Here is an 8,921-nt window from a genome sequence, read left to right as displayed (position 1 = left end):
AAACTAGGCGGTTCCCAAGACACGTGTCATCAGAGATTACTTAGACAGAAAAGAAAAACCTAAACTTCAGAAGCTCATAAGTACTGAAAGGATTAAGATTTTTTAATAGAAGTCATTTACAAATCTGTTTAACTTTATGGAGCCAGTTGATATATTAAAAAAAGTTTTTTCCTGGATAACCCCTTTAAGGTGCAAAAAAATATGCCCTCATAAAGTATATGAAAAAATAAAAAAGTTGTAGCAGAGAGAAAATGGCAACTAAAAAAATAAATTCTAAAAAGCTAAGAATTTTTAAAACTATACAAATTTGGTAATTTTTTTAAATGCTCTGACCTAGTATTAAGATAACTTGTTAGTTTGACCACACGGTAAATGGTGTAAAAAAGGAACCCTCCTAATTTTGCAAAATAGTTTTTTTTTTTTTTCAACCTCACTTCAAAAATTATTATTTTTTTTTGTTTTGGAGCATATGTTATGGAAAAGAAGCAAAAGGAGGACAAGGAGCAAAATTTGGCTTTTTGAAAGAGGGGGCCAGAACAGCAAAAAAAAAAAAAAAGAAATTCATATGGCACACTATTTAGGAAACTACACCCCTCAAGGAATGTAACAAGGGGTATAGTGAGCCTTAACACCTCACAGGTGTTTGACGAATTTGTGTTGAAGTTGGACATGAAAATGGAAAATTTGATTCTTAACACTAAAATGATGGTATTACCCCAAAATTTTCTTTTTCACATGGGATAATAGGAGAAAATGGACCACAAAATTTGAAGCCCAATTTCTCCCGATTAAAAAAATGCCCCATATGTGGATGTTAAGTGCTCTGCTGGCGCACTACAGGTCTCAGAACAGAAGGAGCACTATTGGACTTTTGGTGAGAGAATTTTGCTGAAATTGAAGTCGGGGGCCATATGCATTTTCAAACCTCCCATGGAGCCAGAACAGCAGAAACCCCCCACATCTAACACCATTTTGGAAACTAAACCCCTCCAGTAACTTAACAAGGGTTACAGTGAGTACTTACACATCACAGGTTTTTTGAACAGTGGGCCGTAAAAATGAAAAACTGGATTTTTCACACCATATTGATTATGTTACCCCATATGTTTCATTTTCATATGGGGTAATAGGGCAAAATGCCCCCAAATGTTTTAGTGCAATTTTGCCTGGGAAAGAAAATACCCCATATGTGGATGTAAAGCGCTCTGCGGGCGCACTGCAATGCTCAGAATAGAAAGAGTGCCATTGAGCTTTTGGAGTGAAAAGTTTGTTTGAATTGAAGTCGGGGGCCATGTGCATTTACAAAGCCCCCATTGGGCAAGAACAGCAGAAACCCCCGACATGTGACACCATATTAGAAACTACACCCCTCAAGGAACATAACAAGGGTTATAGTGAGTACTTACACCTCACATGTTTTTTTGAACAGTGGGCCGTAAAAGTGAAAGAATTGATTTTTAACACTGAATTGCTGTTATTAACCAAATTCTTTTTAGTTTCACAAGTAATAAGAGTAAAAAGCTCCAAAAAATTTGGAGCCCAATTTCTCCAAAATAAGGAAATACCCCATATAAGGTGGTAAAGCACTATACGGGTGAAAATCAGGGCTTAGGAGTGAGACAGCAACAATGACATTTGAGGCCTAAAGTGGTGCTTCGCACGGCAATGGTTGAGGTTCTAACATGAAATCTAAAAAAATAAAAACGGTAAGTGACCACAATTCTGAAACTGCACCCCTCAAGGGAGGTAACAAAGGTTACAGTGAGTACTTACACCTCACAGTTTTTTTGAAAAGTGGGCCATAAATTGAAAAATAAAAAATTTTTACACTAAAATGCTGGGGTTACCCAATTTTTTACATTTTCACAAGGGGTAATTGGAGAAATTGAGTTACAAATTTTGGAGGGCTTTTTCTCCTGATTATGGAAACACATCCACATATGGGGTAACGTGCTGGACGGGCGCACAACAAGGCTCAGAAGGCATAGAGGTCTGTTTGCATTTGAGGCCTATGGCATATCAGTAGCTGACTGTTACATACATTCAGAGGAAAATACAAAAATGGAACACCCACATGTGACACCATTACAGAAAGTACCCACCCTGAGGAATGGGTATACGGCTAAAGAGGACATTATAAACATTTTGAACGCATTGGTGTTTCCTAAATTTATTTCCAGGAATGGATGAAGCTTTGGAAATTGCAATTTTCAACCTATACTCTGCTTCATCTTTCTGGGAACAACTAACATGTGACTCCGAATTGTCGCCAGGAAATACAACAGAGCTCAGCGAGAACTCTTCACCTTTGAGACCGATGTTTGTTACAGACCTAAAAGTAACATACATTCAGAGGAAAATACAAGAAAAGAACACCCACATGTGAGACTATTACAAACAGTACACCCTCTAGGGAAGGTGTGTATCAGATAAGATTTCTAAACAGATTAATGAAAAAAATTTATAAAATCAAATATGGGAAAACTGATAATTTGTGGAGACTTAAATCTAACAAATGACTTCAAAATAGACTCCAACTCAAAATGTACCAGGCCAGTTACAACAAATGGTTGTTCAAGGAAGGTCTATTCGATATTTGGAGGTGTAAAAATGAAATAGAAAGAGATTAAACCTATTATTCCCAAACCCATAATTTCTACTCAAGAATAGATTATTTTCTAACCACAATTCACACACTCTATGATGTCAGGAGCTGCTCTATAGGCAACATAACTTGGGCCAACCATGCTCCACTATCTTTGATAATCTCCACCCCTGATTTTCCTAAAAATAAATTCATATGGAGAAATAACTCCTTTGTTATGAACCTTCCTGAGGTCAAATCCAAACTACAGAAAGATCTTACAGAATTTTTTTTAAATCAACAAGGGTTCTACTAAGGAGTACTCGGCTCTTTGGAAGTCTCACAAAGCCTATGATAGAGGTTTAATTATTCAAGAGACTGCAAGATTTAACACAAAAATAAGGGAAGGTATAGACAAAGCTTTACAATCCATTGCACAACTAGAATCCCAAGACAAGAAAAGCAATTCCCTAAATATAGAAACAAATTCAAAACTAAAAGCAGCAAGATTACGTCTAACAGAACTATTGTCTTTTAAGTTTGATAAACAAACCAAAAGACTAAAATATAACTATTATTGTAATTATAACAAGGCCTCATCTTTAATGGCTATGAGGGTCAAGGGTATGAACATGAAAACTAGAATTCCAAACTTAATTTACCCTCAAACGAAAGAAAAAATACAACACCCACAGAATATAGCAGATGCCTTTAGTAAATATTACGAATCACTATACTTGTCAAAAGATGATCTAACACCTCAACCCAATTCTGAAAACATAGACTCCTTCTTGAAAGAGTGCAACCTACCTAAATTGCCTCCTCAATGCATTGAAGATTTAAAAAAAAAAACATATGCTCAAAAGAGATCTCTGAAGCTATTGCCTTCAAGAAACTAAACAAATCTCCTGGCCCTGACGGCTTCACCTCAGATTACTATAAAACATTTCAACCTGTAATCCTCCCCCACTTAGAACAGTTCTTTAATGAAGCTAAGATAAAGGGATCCTTTCCTGGAGGCCATCATAGTTACACTCTCAAAACCAGGGAAAATCCCAGATTGGCCAACCAACTTTAGGCCTATATCCTTGTTGAATAACGATGTAAAGCTATATGCTAGAATATTAGCAAACAGACTATCCTTAGTTTTTTCACATATTATTCACGGTGACCAAGTGGGTTTCATGTCTAACAGACAAGCAAATGACGGAGTGAGGAAAGTTTTAAACTTAATCCATTGGCCAAACAGGAACAAGATACCTTCTATTTTTGTGCGATAGACGCAGAGAAAGCTTTCGATATAATTCACTGGTCCTATGTTGCTAAAGTAATGTGCTCATTTGGCTTCCCTGAAGAAACCATAAAATCTGTTTTTGCTTTATACAGTAATCCAAGTGCCACAGTCCTTGTTAAAGGTATAATGTCAATTCCCTTTAGCATCACAAATGGTACCAGACAGGGCTGCCCCCTCTCCCCACTGTTATTCCTGTTATCCCTAGAACCATTGGCAAAAACAATAAGAGACAACCATGCAATTAAAGACATCCCTATTTCAAAATCATCCCCAAAAATAGGACTATTTGCGGATGACATAATTTTATCTCTTTCCGACCCACTCGTATCCCTTCCAATAACACAAAAGATACCTCACAAATTTGGCGACCTTACATACTATAAAATTAATGAACCAAAATCAAATATTCTGAGCATTCATATAGATCCACAAACCAAAGACACAATAAAAAGCCAATATTTATATAAATGGGATCCACCTAAAATGAAATACTTGGGAATAATTCTAAACAAAAACATCTTCAACATGGTCAGATCAAACTTTTCTAGCCTGAAGTCTGATCTCCAATCTTCTTTAGACAAATACGCAAAGGGAGAGTGGAGCTGGATGGGCCACTCGATAATATATAAGATGTTTATTATGCCAAGGGTCTTGTACATCCTTCGTTCCCTTCCAGTATACATTCCTGCAAAAATTCTAAGTAATTTTATTAAACAAATGATTTCCTTTATATGGGGTAATTCTAAACCCAGAGTATCCCTAATATCATTACAAAAATCATTCAGTCATGGTGGGATTGGATTACCCAACTACCACGCTTATTATAAATTCATAATTATAAGACAATCTTTGGAATGGTTAGTTCCCATGGAACTAAAAAACCTTGGGTAAAACTAGAATCGGAAATGGCGGGCATAAACGACTGGAAAGACATACTACTTAATATTCCACAAATTCACTTGTTTAATAAACCCAGATCTCCCCCGACCATCCAAATAGCCGGGAAAATTTGGAACTTAAAGGGTACCTCTCATCAAAAAAACTTTTGATATATTATAGATTAATGTATGCAGAATAACTTTACAATTGCATGTTATTAAAAAATATGCTTCTTTCTATTTAATTTTCCACTAGGGGTCTCCCTACCAGTCCTGGCAGCAAGCATTTCAGACTCATGCTGGAGTCCTAAACACTACGAGCTGCCAGTCTGCTTTGTTCACAAAGGAGAACACTCAGAGCTGCCCGCCTGCTTTGTTCACAGCCTGTTTGGCTGTGAACAAAGCAGGCTGGCAGCTCTGAGTGTTTAGGACTCCAGCATGAGTCAGAAATGCTTGCTGACAGGACTGATCGGGAAAAATACAATAGAAAGATGCATATTTTTCATTAACATGCTATTGGAAAGTTATTCAACATTCATTAATCTAAAATATATCAAAAGTTTATTTGATGAGAGGTACCCTTTAAAAACCACATCAATAGACGAAACTGAAGGAACCATTAGCTCCACAATACACTTACAAACTCTTCTACCGTTCCTCTCCAAATTGGCCATAACTCATTGGAAAGATTTAGGTATAATCTACATTTCTTATTTGTTCAGAAACAACGACCTGCTACCATTTCCAGAATTGCAATCACTATACAACCTCAAAGATTCAGATAAAAAATCATATGAAATATTATATAAACATCTATCAAAACATCCAGTCTCACATTGTTCCATGCCCAAAGTCCTACATGCTTGGCTCCAGGAACCCGTAAAAGAAAAAGGACTAAAAAACTTTTATACTTATTATAACGAAGACAAGTGGTTGTTGGAGAATTCAGGCATGAGAAATTGGGAAACGGATCTAGGGAAAACCTTCTCTGAAAATAAATGGTTGAGCTCCTTTACAACAGCTAAAAAGGCAACAGTGTGTGCCAATTTGTGGGAACACCATTGCAAAATTGTTAATAGGTGGTATTTCACGCCAAAAAAATTATCATTAATATTTCCCCATTTATCCCCTATGTGTTGGAGAGATTGCGGTGGCCAGGGATCCTTAAAACACATCTTCCTCACATGCCCTATTATTTTCCAATTTATTACAGAAGTTAAAAATATGATATCAAGATTAGCCCCCCAAGGGCAATTATTACTGCTATTGCTGGGGATAGAAGATCTTCCAAAAATAATTCAAACTCCGGCAACCCACATATGCCTAACGTAGAGAAACATATTAGCATCCAAATGGAAATCCAAAGATTCTCCTCACATTAGAGAACTAATAAATATTTTATTAATCCTCTACACCCATGAACTGGTTTTAGCGGGTCAGAGAGGCAAAAGGGAAGAATATGCCTTATCTTGGGAAACATGGTTAACTCTCTACAAACCTCCATGACACAGTGAAATGCTGTTCAACAGATAGCTACAATTAAACAACAAACAGAATAGATGATGAAAGCCACACATCCCTATAAGGAGAAGATGAAGTCCGACTACTCAGACGCACCCATGAGAATGAGATCTACAGAGTGATTAAACCTGAAGTAACAGTGCTAGTTGCACACAAGTCCTTTATTTTATCTTTACTTGTTTTGATTACTATGTCTCCATCGTTACTCTAGTCCTACCTTGGACTCAATAGTTCCTTGTTGGTCTACATAATTTACTATTGAAGGGTTGATCAGCGCATATGCGTAATCTTGCAATAAGATCCTTGTAATATGCATGTATATTATATTATGTGATGGATCCCCTCATGTAAGAGATGTCATGACTGTTTAACTCTATGTTATAAATGTCCGTTATGTTTTGAAAAACCCAATAAAAAGATTGTAAAACAACTAGGGAAGGCGTGTAGGGGTAAAGAGGAGATTTGGAACAGACGGGTGTTCCCTAAATTTATTTTCCAGGAATGGATGAAGTGTAGTATGGGGGGGGGATGAAAATTGCAATTTTAATACTGATATGCCAATTCCTAGAATGATGAGTATAGCCGAAAGTAAAAATGACGCCCCAAGCCCTATGCTCTGAATCATCATTCTGGGAATGTGATGTGTATGGCCGTCCCTAATTGAGGCAACTGCAAACCCCCAATGCTGTTGACTGTGCCCCATGACCCATTTTTTTTTTGGGGGGGGAGGGATATAGGGGGTATTGGCAAAGAGTTGTTTTTTTGGGGGTGGGGTGGGGGGAGTGTTTTGGTTTTAAATTTGGAAGACAATGTAATCTGGACTGGTACATTGGAGTCACCTCCCAATACTGTATGGATGATGATTGGTGGTTGTATGTTACACCACCGATCATCATCCTTATCCAGGTCATGGGGTCACATGTGACCCATGTGACCTGGAATCGCCGCAGATCGCCGGTTTGTATATACTCAGGATGGTCTCAGGACCCCCTCTGGCAATGAGCTGGGATGCCTGCTGAATGATTTCAGCAGGCATCTTGGTCTGGTCCCTGCCCGGCGAGCAGCAGGAACTGGAATCACCGAAAATCGCCGGTCTGAATTGACCGACGATTTCCGACATGCAGGGGTCTCAGGACCCCCCTCGGCGATGTGCCAGGATGCCTGCTGAATGATTTCAGCAGGCATTCCAGTCCGGTCCCTGACCGGCTAGCAGTGGGGACTGGAATTCCCACGTACGTACCTGTACGCCCTGCATCCTCAAGGACTCAGGATACAGGGCATATGCATATGCCCTGCATCCTGAAGAGGTTCAACAGCGAGGAGAAAAAACTCCGGTGGAAAAATTTTTTTTTTTTAAATCAACTGGTGGCAGAAAGTTAAACAGATTTGTAAATTACTTCTATTAAAAAATCTTGATCCTTCCAGTACTTATTAGCTGCTGAGTACTACAGAGGAAATTCTTTTATTTTTGGAACACAGTGCTCTCTGCTGACATCATGAGCACGGTGCTCTCTGCTGACATCTCTGTCCATTTTAAGAACTATCCAGAGTAGGAGAAAATACTCATAACAAACATATGCTGTTCTGGTAAGTTACTAAAATGGACAGAGATGTCAGCAGAGAGCACTGTGGTCATGATGTCAGCAGAGAGAACTGCATTCCAAAAAGAAAATAATTTCCTCTGTAGTATTCAGCAGCTAATAAGTACTGGAAGGATTGAGATTTTTTAATAGAAGTAATTTACAAATCAGTTTAACTATCTGGGACCAAAAAAAAGAGAGGTTTCCACCAGAGTATCTCTTTAAGGGGTTAACGTTCAATGCACGGAAAGACATAATGTAAGATTCTAGATTTGAGCAGACCTGATACTTAGAGTTAAGAGATCTGAGGCACACAATGGATGCCATTACACTCTAGAGTCAGCCTACCCGCCAAGGTTGGAAAGATGTCAGCAGATTGTTGGACTTGCTGGTGGCATACATGTCATGAAGAGAATGTGCCATGGCATAGACTGCAGTGTAGATGGAATAACAGCTCCTGAAGACAAAGACATGATACATTGATAACAACTCATCATTCAGAGCCTCATTTCCGATGCATTTGGGAAGAGATTGGCTTCTAGAAGAATAGAATGTGCACGATGCAAGGATTTCCCATAAGTCTTTCAGCGATTTGTCATCTGGATATTTTATGGGTTTTATGCTATAGAAATATTCCCTGAACCCCGGAATCTCTCCCTGAGGAGAAGAAAGGGACAATGTTCCATTAAAAATTTTTCTTATCCGTAGACGTTGTAATTCTGAGACCCGGGAGAAGGAGGAAGATGCGATCCAAATTTTTGGTTTCATATTTTCTATGGCAAACAATCGAAGAACAGTGTCCGCAAGGTTGACACTTAAGAACGCCACAGTCACGTTCGCTGAGCTTTTATTGATTATGTCAATTATCTTTTTGTCAGAGGAATCCTCCCTTAATATTATAAAGAAGGCCACACAGCCCCCCGAGCTTGCAATCTCCTTCTTCAACATTTCTCCGGCGATCTGTCCGGTGTCGTCATCTGATACAAGGATTCCAACCCATTTCCAGCCTAAATGTTTCACCAACTGCACAATGGCATCGATTTCCGATAATTCATTGGCTGCTG

The sequence above is a fragment of the Hyla sarda genome, chromosome 3 (genome assembly GCF_029499605.1).
Source record: "Hyla sarda isolate aHylSar1 chromosome 3, aHylSar1.hap1, whole genome shotgun sequence".
Lineage (NCBI taxonomy): Eukaryota > Metazoa > Chordata > Amphibia > Anura > Hylidae > Hyla > Hyla sarda.
Note: the sequence above shows the minus strand (reverse complement) of the source record.